Source organism: Lissotriton vulgaris, chromosome 11 (assembly GCF_964263255.1).
Source record: "Lissotriton vulgaris chromosome 11, aLisVul1.2, whole genome shotgun sequence".
Lineage (NCBI taxonomy): Eukaryota > Metazoa > Chordata > Amphibia > Caudata > Salamandridae > Lissotriton > Lissotriton vulgaris.
Window position 1 is genome coordinate 605,731,801 of NC_141699.1, and position 14,154 is coordinate 605,745,954.

Genomic DNA, 14,154 nt, shown 5'->3' on the forward strand with positions numbered 1-14,154 from the left:
GCATGAAGTCAGAGCATTGACAGGTTCGAGTGGAGAATCGTCCTCTCCTGCTGAGACAGAAGATCCCCCTGAAGAGGCAGCCTGATTGGAGGACCAATGGACATGCTCAACAGCTTGGGATACCAAACTTACAAAGCCCAGCCCTGAGCCACAAGGTCTGGGGGTAACTCTCTCCGGTTCTGCCCCGATTGGCAACAAAAAAAAGCAACTGATGCCAGCGCACTGGGGTGAGGCCTATATATGCACTGCACAAACCACTTCCGGTGTGACCGATGGCACGTGGAGCTGAACGATGCCACCGTCCGGCACACAGGTGACTGCTCACAAAACCTTTCCTGATCCAGTCAGACGCCTGGGGATAATTCTAAGGTAAAAAATCTGCAGCTGGAAGTCTTTCAGACAAAATGCTGTGCAGACTCACTTTAGAAAATGTATAATACTTATAACAACAGTATCAGCATCAATACCAGAACAACAATAATACTAATGCTACAAAAATACACCCATACAAATATAGAACATTGTTTTATGGATAATCATGCAGTCTTTTGCAGACTTGAAGAAGTGAAATAAAATAAAACACTTGCTATCAGGTTTAGTTAAATTAAACAGTCCTTTAATAAATAATGGTATGGGTACAAAAACGAGGAGGCATCAGGAGGTAACGTCACTGGGCATGTATGCCAAATTCCTATAGATGGTAGTTAGTACAAATTTGACAATTTACTTTCACAGTGAACCAAAAGAACCACCAAAATAGCTGTGCAAACAAAGCCAGGTTTAGGTTTTCAGTGCATACTTCACTCAGAGAGCCTCTCACGTTTGTCCTGCTGTCAAAAGGGTGAGTTAGGGCAGTTGGAAGATGCTGTGTTGGGGTGTATGGCATATCAAACTTCCTACAGTGAAAAGAAAATGTTCATGTTTTCAGAATCCATCCTATGACAGCACACATATATAACCTAATTATAATACACACCTTATATATCCTTTGAAAATGAAGCCCTACGACTGCATTTGTCCCCTGAACCTCCACATTTCTATTAACATCTTTTTCATCATCAGTTGTTTGGAGAAATGAAGTGGTATCTTTGCTATGTACTTAAGATCAGATTTGTTTTTGTGCTTCTAAAACCAGTTTAAAATAATCATTTTGCATAAATGACAACTGGAAACATTCACTCCTTTCCTCTAAAAGAAAAATGTTGATTCTGCTCAAATTTAAGTTGTTGGCCAGCTCAACACTTTGTTAAGGTATTCTTGCCATTGGTCACTGTCCACAAGGAGGCCAGTGACCTTTACATTTTTCAACTGGGCACATGAAAAAAATATGACAAAAGGAAAAAGTGATTTATTCTTATAATTGTACATAACCACAAAAGTCTCTGTAAACCTTTATATGTTATAGTTGTTCATAACCGGTTGCAGTCCTGCTTAAAAATATTGTCGCTGTCTTCTCCACAGCTGCATGCTAGGATCCTGCAAATGGGCAGTTTCACACAAAATACAACACGGCACAATAAAGAGAATTGTGCATCCATATATGTGGAAATTTAAAACACCCCCCTTGGCAGATAAAAGAATTAAATTCTTTTCTTAAAAAATATGAAACTAGAAAGAAATTATCACATAAAATGTTTCTCTTTTCTCTTTATAAAATACTGCTCTGTATAAGATCTAATGTAAAATTTACTACTTAAAAATATGTATTTCTCCGGGGGGGAAACAAATGCTTAACATAATCCATAATATTGAAAGTGAAAAGTAAACATGTTGAAATCAGTTATCAAACAGGCATATCCATTGTTAGGCACCATAACTTTTGACAGCCTTTATAAATTCATTGATTCACTGAGCACCGGGAACACAATTCGTAGGACACCTGTAATGAAAAGGAGAGAAAAGACAAGAAATATTACAGACTGTCAATAAGAAAATGAGCATCTATTAAAAATAATACAATGCTCTCAGCAAAAGCATGACTACAGTGAGCAGGGACGCAGGTTATTTGTGATGAAGCAGGGTAAATTTAGATTTTGCCATTGTAACTTGAGGTTTGTTTGAATAGCAGCAATATTTAAAGCTAATGTACAAGTTACTTACCTTCGGTAACTATGTATCTGCTAGAGACGATTCTAGCCGTAGATTCCTTAACGTAGAATTATCCCCAGGCGTGAGACTGGAACCGGAAAACTTTCTTGACCAACATCTATGCGCGCCGGGGGTGGGGTGGTACCAAGCGACTCCGCCTGACGTCCTCCGCGGGAGTGATGTCAGCGAGGTCACAAAAGCCCCACCCCGGAGCGCTGACTTCAGTTTGCTTCTGAGAACTTTTCCGCGCGACAACGCGGAGCCATATCAACAAAACTGAAGCGAGCATGGAAACAGTGTACGAAAAAAACAGACAAAATAGAGAAAAACAAAAGGCGAGAAACACCACCACCACCACCTAGCATCCTGGGACCGGTTTCAGGCTATCAGCCGTCATCAGCCAGGATAGCTTGATTCCAGTGGCATGGACAGCACAGGACTCACGTCTGAGCATACCAATCCCACTCTGGGTGACAAATGCAAAAACAACAATTGATGGACGGAATGTTGCACAATGGCAAAACATTCACATCCGTCCATCATCTTGTGTGTTTTGCTGTTCACCCTATGAGGGAAGGGTATGCCCAGACGTGGGTTCTGTGCTCACTACGTCACTGGAGTCAAGCTATCCTGGCTGATGAAGGATGATAGCCAGAAACTGGTCCTAGGATACTTGATTCCGGTCCAGGGAAGAACTGGCTTGGCTGTTTGGTCTGGACTGCTCCCATGAGGCACAGGGTCAAGACTGATTTGCATATGGCCATGTCTGAACTGGGGTGGCTTTGTGAGCAAAAAAACGATGGATTAAACCCAGATCTGTGACTGGGGGTGAATGTTTTGCCATTGTGCAACATTCCGTCCATCATCTTGTGTGTTTTGCACAACTTGTGAAAGCCTAGGCGAAAGCACCAGGTGGCCGTAAAGCACCAGAAGGCCAAAGCAGTGAAGCCATAGCAAGAAAAGCGCAAAGCACCACTCCGTGGAACCACCTTGCAAGCCAAGGCGAGAGCCATCCTGGAGGCACAATCATGTGAAAGCGCCATGACAGAAAGAGAGAGAGAGAGTCTGCAACTACAACCACAAGGGGAAGGGCCACAAGCCCAGTAAAGAGGAGCAACAGTAATCCATCCTCCGACTACACTGCCAAGGATGGCCATACCTCCTAAAAGGAGGATGAGGTCAAGGACAGGTAAGCCATCCGCAGACTACAGTGCCATCTGAAAGGAACAGGAGGCCAAGGACATGTAAATGAACGCCCAACAAGAAGACCAGGTGGGGATCAGAAACTCCAACAACAGAGGGAAAGAGCAAAAGTAGGCCCTCACGTTGGAGAGAAACCAGCTGGAGGGACGCCTGACCGGAAGAAAATTAAGAGGACACCCACAGAAGACAAGGCACCCAGAGGGGGGCGACCGCAGAGACCCAAGCAGAGGGTCCTCGCAAAACGGGGAGGAATGGTGGGTCATGAAGGAATCTGTGGCTAGAATTGTCTCTGCCAAATACATCGTTACTGAAGGTAAGCAACTTGTACATCTGATAGAGACTACTAGCAGCAGATTCCTTAACGTAGAATAGATACCCTAGCCATACCCAAACAGAGGAGGGCTTGCGAGAGAGCCAGGAGAGACTCCGGGCCCCAGCAGGGGACACGCCATAGGGACAAGAAGGGAAGGCCAGGATATACTAAGCCTCACCAAGGGAGAAATGCCCAACACCCCGCAGAGGCATATAGCGCCTGAAAGCCTCAAGGAACACAAGGAGCACCTCAACCTCTAGGGAGGAGAGGTAGAACCGGAGGCAGGGCCCACTTGAAGTAAATCCGAACACACCCCAGCCTTAAGCATCGGACGAGACAGGGACGGCTGCACCGCTAAAAGTGCAGACGGAAGAAGAAAGGCACAATGGTTTAGAAGAACAAAAGGCCTGCACTGGCATGCACAGCCAGCAGCAGACAACACCACGGAACGGTGCACCCAGGACAAGCCAGACGCCAGCCGAAGGTAGAGGCCAGGAAAGACCAAGAAGGCCCAGGACACGTCCCAAGCGAGGGGCCAGCACACACAGGTCCACGAATCAAGTGGAACCAGGCAGAGCTACAACGCAAGGCCGCGGACAGCAGGCCAGCGACACAGCGATCCAGGAGAAGGACGGACCTGGGCATAACGCAAGCCACTCCTAAACCAACAGCAAGAGGATCGTACCTGCGTCATACTGTGACGCCACAGAGAGCAGAGGCCCGAGGGACAACCACACCTCCCCAGCACATGATAGAGCTATATAATAGCTACCATTAACCCACTTAGGGTATGTTACGTCCCAAGAACATGGGAAACCTCTTAGGAAAAAGATTCTGCAGCAGAGGACAAACAGAAAGACCTGTGGAGGAACCACCGACGGCTTGCCAATCAGCCAATAAGAATACACAGAAGGCCAAATCCCAGGGCCAATACGGCTTACCAACAGTCAAAACCACAAACCGGACCAGCAGCCAACAGCACCAAAGTCCTAACAAAAGGACCTGAAGGCACATCAACCATACAGAACACACAACTGAGGCTATCCACTACAAGGCCCCAGAAAACAAGGGAAGAACACCTCCCAAAAACCAGACCGACTTACAGGTCACTGAGGGGGAGAAGGAGGAGGAGGACGAAGCCCCGCAAGAAACCTCTGAATGGCAGAGTCCACAGGGGCGTGGAACAAAAGAGTGCCATCAAAGGGAAGGTCCACCAGCCGTTACCTAACATTCTCAGGGAACACACTATCCCGTAGCCAGGCATGTTGACTTAGGACCACAGAAGAAGCCATGGTATGACCAAGCACCTCCAAAATGTCCAGAGCAAAGCAAAGAATAAATGCCGCCAGCTTATGGCCATCCAACACATGGTGCTGCAGATCAACACAGGCACCCTCCTGAGAAGCGGCAGACATAAGGGACTCCGCCGAATCCTACAAGCAAGAAGTGGCCCGAGCCAATACACAAAGAGTGTTAAGGGCCTGAAAAGCCGCACTGGTGGAGGCGAAGATACTGCGCCCCCGGGAATCTAACTAGCGGGCATCCCGTGACGGGGGAGACAACACCGATGGCAGCGAGGGAAAGACAGTCTCTAAAAGAGGGCCCCTGGTAAAGGGGTGGAGGGAAAGACAGACAAAGTCATGTGGTGCAGGACGGTGGCGGTGCAGAAGTTGCTGGGGCACCGGGTTCCCCGTGGCGGGCCGTCCCCAAGCCCCCAAAAGAGAAGTGTGGAGCGAAGCCTCAAAGGGAAGAAGCAGCTCCCGCCCACCAGAACCCTGATAGAGGACCTCCAGAAGATCGCCCATGCGCAAGATTCCAGCAGCCGTAGAAACAGCCTGAGCGAAGGCAGTACCCCCCTCCATAGGGCCCCGCGGTAGTGAAAGCAGTTCCTCTGTGGGCGACGGCTGCAAGCTAAGGCGGCCGTCTCCCAGTCCAACCGGAGGAAGGAAAAGCCAAGCCCGGAAAGGGGGAAGGGGAACCGAGGAATGTGGAACCTGAGGTGCCTCCGGCGAAGACTGCGGCCAAGAGCCATCCTGAAGAGCCATCCTTAGAAGACACCGGGGAAAAAGCCACGACGTGGCGACCCGTCTCCGGAGAAGATGAAACCAACAACTGCCGAACCTCTGTAGAAGAGGGGGCTACCGAAGACGAATCAACAACCCGTCGCCGGCCCAGCGCCGTAGAGTTCACGACTGCGTTATATGAAACAAAGGTGCTTAGCTTATTAAAACATAATTACAATACAGTATAGGAACACAATGGAATACTATACGATATTAGGTTTTCCTAACCCAGCCGGGAAAGGAATTTATTTTCAACGAACAATGTCAAAAAATATTCAATACATTTAAGATAACATGACACAAGCCTGTGCCGTACCAAAAGGGGAAAAGAAAAATAGAAGTAACGTGAAAGGGTGTTTTTCAGGCAAAGGAAAAAGGAGCAAGAACAGGGCACTGTAAATTTTTTTTTTTTTTTTTTAGGTTTTCCTAACCCAGCCGGGAAAGGAATTTATTTTCAACGAACAATGTCAAAAAATATTCAATACATTTAAGATAACATGACACAAGCCTGTGCCGTACCAAAAGGGGAAAATAAAAATAGAAGTAACGTGAAAGGGTGTTTTTCAGGCAAAGGAAAAAGGAGCAAGAACAGGGCACTGTAAATAAATCAAAGATCAATAGCAGTGTCGCCTGGAGTGGAGTGTACACAATCTCAATTGACAATGCTGTGAGTGTGAACCCACTCATTAGTTCACGACTGGTCAACGTCGACCAGAGCTGAAGGAGACGCCGGAACGACCTCCACCACAACACGCAGCGAAGGAGATGAGGCTGGGTCGGAGCGGCTAAGGAACGGCACCGAAAAGGCGCCGACTCGAGCTCCGACGAGGCAGCCGCCTGCATGGAGGGACAAGGGGGGCCCGGGGACACGCCCCAACCCCTAGCCGGCCCCTGTGGCGCCGCCAGGGTCAGCAGCCGTCGGCGCCCGAGCGTTATCACCTAGGCCTCGGACAAGGCCGCCGCCTGCCCAGAGGACCAAGGGGGACTCGAGGACACGCCCAAGCCCCGGCAACCTTCCACGACACCACAGGGACCCCCACGGGGTTTGCAGCGAGGCAGAGGCGCCATGGTCCGAAGGAGGGAAACCAGAAGGGCCGCACCCGACATCACCACATCCTCCGAACCTGGAGCTAAACCTGCCGGAGCTGCCAGCGACGCCCCAGAAGTCCCCGCATGCGGCAAGGGACAGGGCACGGGGCCGCACCACCCGCGGAGAACCCACGCCCCCAAAAGGCTAGAGACTGTCCGTCGGGGAAAAACTGCGACACCAACAGGTGCGCGACGCTCTTGCGGCCTGGGAGAAGGATGATGTCAGAGACGGCGACGGTGGTTCTAGAAGACGACGCAGGGGAGGGATGCGGCGATGACTAAGAAATGGACATGCATGCAGAAAGGAGTTTTATCCGGCGCTCCCGCCAGGACTTCGGTTTCATTTGCTGACACGCCTCACAGTCTGTGGAGTCGAGGTGCTCTCCCAAACCCCACATGCAGATGGGGTGAGGATCGGTCGCCGACATCTGGCGCGCGCAAAACGAGCATGTCGATGCCCGAAGGCATTCGCACACTGTTCCCAAGAAAAACGCTCAAAAGCCGAAAAAAGAGGCCTGAAACAGGCCAGGAACACAATCCGGGTCCGCGATGCACACGGAAAATAAGAAAACTGACGCCAGCGCGCCGGGGTGGGGCTTATGTGACCTTGCTGACGTCACGCCTGCGGAGGACGTCGGGGCGGAGTCGCGTGGTACCGCCCCACCCCCGGCGGGCATAGATGCTGGGCAAGAACGTTTTCCGGGTCCAGTCTCACGCCTCGGGCTAATTCTACGTAAAGGAATCTGCAGCTAGTAGTCTCTATCAGATACAAAGACTTGGCATTACATAAAATTGTTAACAATTAAAAATAATCAATAACTCACAAGTAAAAAGAATTCATCGGTCACAATCCCTAAACTCTGTAGCTGAAGACAGAACTTCCTCTTTCCTGCTACTTGTCAGCCCGGTAAATAGCAATCTTATTATTCACTCATATCAATACTGTATATTAAATAATTAAAGCATGAATTCAGAAATTAATATACAATTATGTATTATATAGATTTTTTATTTTGAGGTAACTCTGGTAGGGGTTTGGCCTGTGTCACCCTTCTGGTTCAAGACACCATAGTTCTGCTTTAGGAAAGTTTGAAGTCTTCTGGCAAGGTATATTTTTCATTTTCAATGACCAGATTGTCCGGTCCACACCATTTGCCCGATACTGAATCTTACTGTTAGGGTAGTGGTTGTGCTCCAAGTCAGGTGCTTGATATCTGAACCCAAAACTTGTGCAGGAGTACACATATATTTGCTTGTTTTTATTCAGTGTGCCAACATTATGATGTGTACAGGATTTATGAAACATGTCTCCAACATGATTGGAACGAAGAGAAAAAGGATTTTAATTCAAATACGCAAAGAACAAGTTAGTAATCCTTCGGTAACGCTTTTTCTGGTGCATACAGTATCTGCCTGTGGATTCCTCACCTTTTGAATTACCCTATGCGCAGCATTCCACAGAAACCTTTCTCCATAGCTCTCCCACGTCTAAGAGGATGTCACAATGGAAAGGGTCCGCACACGACTCCGTGTGACGTCACTGGAGCCATAAGAAGATCTTGTCTGTGTGCTGACGTGAGTTCCACCCATTTTGTCCGTGCCTTCTAGGCAAACGGGTGAACCTACAACATTTCCATAAGTGTATACAGAAATAAAGAAAGAAACCTGAAATTCTAAAACAGACATTTCCTAGTAACGAATACCACATCATTTCAAATATATCAGGATAAAATGCATGAATCACATGTCAATTATTTTTCTGTACAAACAGGCAGGCAATGGGGAGGCGGGTGGGTCAGTGAGGAATCCATAGGCAGATACTGTATCCACCAGAAAAAGTTACCGAAGGTAAGTAACTTTTTCTTCTTATGAATACATCTGCCTGTGGATTTCTCACTATTGGACCCGGCCCGTTGGGCAGGTTCACCCCTAGACTTTTTGCTTTTTCCTAGCCTGTTTATGGAACCTGGTGTTGGTGATTTTAGGCCTCTGCGCACTTTTTCACTGTGGTACAGTGTAAGTGCTTGAGCTCTCTGTATATGTGGTGAGTGACCTGCCCTCCCATAGGAATGAATGAGTAATATGTATGCCCATGGTAGTTCCTGATGTGTGGGGAGTGCAGGGGCGAGTTTGGTATGTATGAACTCGTGAGAGTGAATGCTGAAAAATGATGTATGCGGCATGACTGTGTCTAGTCTAGAAGTACTACTTTTGGAAGTTGGCATATTTGTGTAAGTTGGTGCTAGCGTGTGATTGGCTGGTGAGCCTGGCCCAGAGTGCCTGGGCCTGCTTGTGGATTGACTGTCTGGTTTGAGGATGACAGGGGCTAGAGAGCCCAGGAGGTTGTCTGAAGTCAGCCCATGGATGAAAGGCAGCATCTGCTGCCAGGGAAGTGGGAGGAGATGGCACCTGATAGTGAAGGGCTGTGCCTGCCTGACTACAAAGCTGGCTCCACCTCCCGCTGGGCGACTGGCACCTCTGTCCCTGATACTGAAGGGACTTCCCTGTAACCAGTTCTGGCTGGTTCTCACACTGCCTGCTTCAAAGGACTTCCAATGACTTCAAAGGCTTTTCTGTGTATAAGAAGGGGCTGTGTCCCCTTCCAAAATGTTCTTGTTTCTAACTTGAATCTGCCAGGGGCATGCTGCTGCTGGGGCTCAGGGGAATCCCTGGGCCCTGCCCAGCTCCTGGACATCGGATGGACTGCTGGGGGACTCTTCCTGGCTGTCCCCCTGCCTGGCTGCATCTTGGAGGACTTTTGCTGGACTTTGTTCTGCCCTGGAGACCTTAACCTGTGATGCTGGGACCCTTCTTGTTATAGGGGTCCTTTCCAGGGGCCTGTGGGTCCTGCCAGTGTCCCCAGCGCGATGGAAGCGCTTTATTTTTGTCCCATAGCGCTTGAGAGCGCTTTATTTTTGGACCCATAGCGAGCGTGTCGCTATCACGCATTTTGCGTGAGGTTTTGCAGGTGCCATACTGCTTCATGCCCGATAACGCTATTTGCTTCGTTGCGGGTGCCACCCCGTTTATTGGATTGTTTGGCGAGTGCCCACCTTGCTTCTGACTGTCGCATACTCCTCGAGGGTGCTTACCCCTCGTTATGCCCCTTTGTTCACCGCCGCGGCCCGAGCTGTGGTGCATGGCCGCCGAGGGAAGCTGAGCGAAGGTGCCGCGCTGTGATTGGCGCGCCTGGGAGGCTCGCCCTGTTAGGCCGCGCGCTGATTGGGCCGCTGTTGGAGGCGGGTCCCGGAGAGCCGCGCTGGGATTGGCGGGCCCCGGGAAGAAGGTGCCGCGTCACGAGGGGCTCGTTGGAAGCGCCGCGCCCTGATTGGAGATCGTCCTCCCGGTCTCCCGTGTGCCGAGGGAGACCAGGGATTCTGCCGGCCCGGGTGAAGTGCGGGAAATAGCGGCTGAGGCCGCTGGTAGCAGCGCAGAGCTCCCGTAAGGAAGGAGGGAGCCCCGCAGGTGCCGTACTGTCCGCCGGCGCAGGAGTCAGCTTAACCGGTGAGCGAGTGGCAGAGGAGAAGGGAGGGGCGCTGGGACACATAGTCGGTGTCCGCCCCCCCCCAATAGTGCGAGTTCGTGCTGCTTGTTTGTTTGAAGCCATGAGGGCTTCAATGGCGGCCCCAGTTGGCAGTGGGTCGCCCCAACGTGTTTTGAGAGCTCCGTGGGGTCCAGTGTTGGTGGTGCAATTAGGACGGCCCCAGTTGGCAGCGGGTCGCCCCAACGCAGTCCAGAGCCCCGAGAGGCTCCCTGAAGGCATGTTTTGTGCCAGAGCCTGAGAGCTCCAACGTGGGGGCATCATTGTTTAGAGAGCCTGTGTGGCTCAGAGGGGCCATATGTGTTTTTAAGAGCCTGTGTGGCTCCAACGTTTGTTTTAGAACCTGTGTGGCTCCAGCAGTGGCGCAGTTGGCGCCTAAGGGCCAGTGAGGGCCCTAGCGCAGTTTTGTCGATTCCACAGTTGCCTAGCACTTTGTGGGCAACTGCCACATTTAGGCTTTTTGGTACTCTGTGACTGGCGCTGCATGGCAGCGCACCCTGACTTTGGACTCAGGGCATCTTTGCCCCACAAGGCCAGTTGGCCTAGGGACTGCCACAGGTGGTGGCATATGTAGTGTTGGCGCAATGTGATTTCTATGCTTTTTAATAGTGATTGCCTAATGTGAGTTTTTGCGCTATTGATTTATTATGCACCTCTGAATGTGTTACTGCATCATGTGTCTTTCTTTCCATGCGCTGCACCTCTGAATGTTTAGTCATCAGGTGTCTTCTTGCGCTGCACCCCTGAATGTATTTTATTGCATCATGTGCTTAATTCTTAACACCTCTGAATGCTTTAGGCATCATGTGTTTCTCTTTATTACTCCTCTGAATGTAGGTTATTGCATCATGGGTAATGTGTTCTTTTCCTAGACCCCTAAACGCTGAGTGATACTTAGGTGGTTGTCTTTTCTACTCCTCTGAATGTAGGTTTATTGCATCATGAGTAATGTATTCTTTCTTAGACCCCTAAATGCTGTGTGATACTTAGGTGGTTCTTCTTTCTTAGTACGGGTGGTCCTAGTAAGGTCCTGGTTCCTGTTACCAGTGGTTACTGGTTGTTATCTTTGATTATTATTTTATGTTACATTTATTCTTATTCTAGAAGTGCTATATCTGACTATGACAGTGGCCAATGTGGCCCTGTCTTGTAAATAATCCCATGTGAATATTGCCCGTGCCAGTTGGCACCATGTATATGTGTGATTTTATCTGATGTGTTTTTACAATACAAAGGTTATTTTTATAATAACCTTGTGTGGAGTCTCTTTTGTGGTGTGCCTAGTATGTTGTTGCTGTTGTGCGCTGACGCAAATGCTTTACACATTGCCTCCGAGTTTAACCTTACTGCTTGTGCCAAGCAACCAAGGGGGTGAGCAGGGGTTATCTTGGCGTGTGACTTCCTTGCCCAGACTAGAATGGTGGTTTCTGCCTGGCTTTGGCGTAAGCCTTAGCCTACCAGAAATAGCCAGTTCTAACACTCACCTTTTGAATTCCCAAGAAGTCTCGCTCTTGGAGGAGGGTGCACGCCTACTTATACCAAAAAATATTGCAGCACAGTACGTGTAAAGTGGCCGTCCCTCCTGACCTCCGAATCGAAGCAATAATGCTTCATGAAAGTGTGGAGGGAGGCCCAAGTTGATGCCTTGCAGATGTCTACAACAAGGACACCTCTAGCTAAAGCCGAAGAAGAAGACTCAGCTCTGGTGGAATGAGCTTGAATACCTTCAGGAGGCTCCTTTTTGGCCAAAGCGTAGCAGACCTCTTTTTTTATTATTTTTTTATATTGAACATGAAAACAGCACAACAATACAGGTTATATGGTTTGAGGTATGCAGACAAGAATGGCATGTACGTTTTGGCGACACAGATATCTGGGACAAACCACAATTAGCGGGAAAGGGCATCAGGGAGTGAGAGACTCATCTTCTGAGGGGACATTTGAGGGGGGTACATATATTTCCCCAGTAAACATTCCACTTACACCATACTGAGGACCACTTTTTGGGACATCCCCGTGCAATGTAGACAGTTTTTTCCCTGAACATGCACCAGTCTAGATCATTCTTCCATGCTGCCAGAGTCGGCGAGCGTAGCAGATCTTGATGCAGAGGATGACCCACATGGACAGCGTTCTTTTGTGGACAGCCTTACCCTTTATTTTGCCCACGTAACCAATGAAGAGTTGGTTGTCCAATCTGAAGTCTTTAGTCCTGTCCAGGTAGAAGCTGACCGCCCTTTAGGGTCCAGGCAGTGAAGTCTCTCCCCCTCCTTAGAAGGGTGAGGATAGAAAGTGGGTAACGTGATAGATTTCCCAAGATGTAAGGAAGTGACCACCTTAGGCAGGTAAAGAGCTCTGGTCCTAAGAACCATCTTATACACATGAAATGGGGGCTTAGAAATAAGGGCCTGCAGCTCACTCTGCCTCCTGTCAGAAGTAATTGCACTGAGAAATATTGTCTAAAACACCAGTAATCTCAAGGGACAACTATTTAGGGACTCAAAGGGAGACCCCATCAAGAAAGTAAGAACTAAATTCAAATTCCACTGAGGCATGATAAAGGGGGTGGGAGGAAACCTATTAGTGAGGCCTTAATGCACATCATGACTATGGGAGATTTAAATAAAGAGGGCTGGTCTGGTAAGCAAAGAAACGCCGACGCACAAGTTACTACTTGTGTAACGATATATCTGTAAGAGACATTAGTTAGTGATAGATTCCTTACCTTAGAATATCCCCAGGCGTCAGACTGGATCCGGAAACTTTTGCGTAGCAATACCCCTGCGCGCCGGTAGGCGTCGTCTGCAGCTCCGCGTCCGTCGTCGGCGTCGTGAGCGCCGGAATGACGTCGTCAGAGTACTTAGACGGCGCCCATGCGCGCTGACGTCAGTTCTGATACACAGCTTTTCCGCGCCAGATACGCAGAGCCATGATAGAACTAACACTGGTGCCATGAAACTAGGGCCCTGAAAGGGGATGACCTTAACCTTAGATATCGGTTCGCAGAACGGGGAGGATGGGTGGGTCGGTAAGGAATCTCTCACTAACTAATGTCTCTTACAGATATATCGTAACACAAGTAGTAACTTGTGCATCTGAAAGAGACATGTTAGTGATAGATTCCTTACCTTAGAATAGATACCCCAGCAATACCAACCCCGGTGGTGGGTCTGCCAACCAATATCACACCAGAAAGTCCTGGAGGACGGAACGGCCAAAGAAGCCATCCCTCCGGACTTGACTGTCCAGGCAGTAGTGTCTTGCGAACCTGTGCAGCGAGGCCCACGTCGCTGCCTGGCAAATGTCCTGTAAGGGGACTCCTCGGCCCAGGGCAGTTGTTGTTGCCGTGGCACGAGTGGAATGAGCCCGCAATCCAGCGGGGGGCTCCTTTTTCACCATGGAGTAACATGCCTGAATACACAAGATGATCCACCGCAAAATGGTCCTCTTGTGTACTGCCTTTCCCTTCTTGGCGCCCACGTAACCAACAAAGAGTTGGTCATCCACCCGGAATTGGCGTGTGCGATCTAGGTAATAGGAGAGCGCACGTTTTGGATCCAGACGGTGGAGCCTCTCTTCCTCTTTCGAGGGATGTGGAGGCGGAAAGAAGGTGGGCAAAGTGATGGACTGCCCGATGTGGAAGGCCGTGACAACCTTGGGCAGAAAGGAAGGTCGTGTACATAACACCACCTTGTCATGATGAACAGACAGGAAAGGTGGAGAAGAAGAAAGAGCCTGGAGCTCACTCACTCTCCTGGCAGAGGTGATGGCAACCAGGAAGGCAGTTTTCAACGTGAGAAGACGGAGAGGACAGTTATGGAGAGGCTCAAAGGGAGCACACATCAGATAAGTGAGAA

The 14,154-nt window shown here is 49.3% G+C and overlaps 1 protein-coding gene across 1 annotated transcript in view; it reads right to left on the reverse strand.

Annotated features, from left to right (window-relative positions):
• Positions 1-594: 594 nt before the first annotated feature.
• The window catches only part of XRN1 (5'-3' exoribonuclease 1), a 1,308,150-nt gene continuing 1,294,590 nt past the window's right edge, over positions 595-14,154 (reverse strand). Inside the window, exon 43 of the mRNA XM_086943712.1 lies at positions 595-1,879. The gene's annotated coding sequence lies outside the window, so the exon portion shown is untranslated. The remainder of the gene's footprint in view (positions 1,880-14,154) is intronic.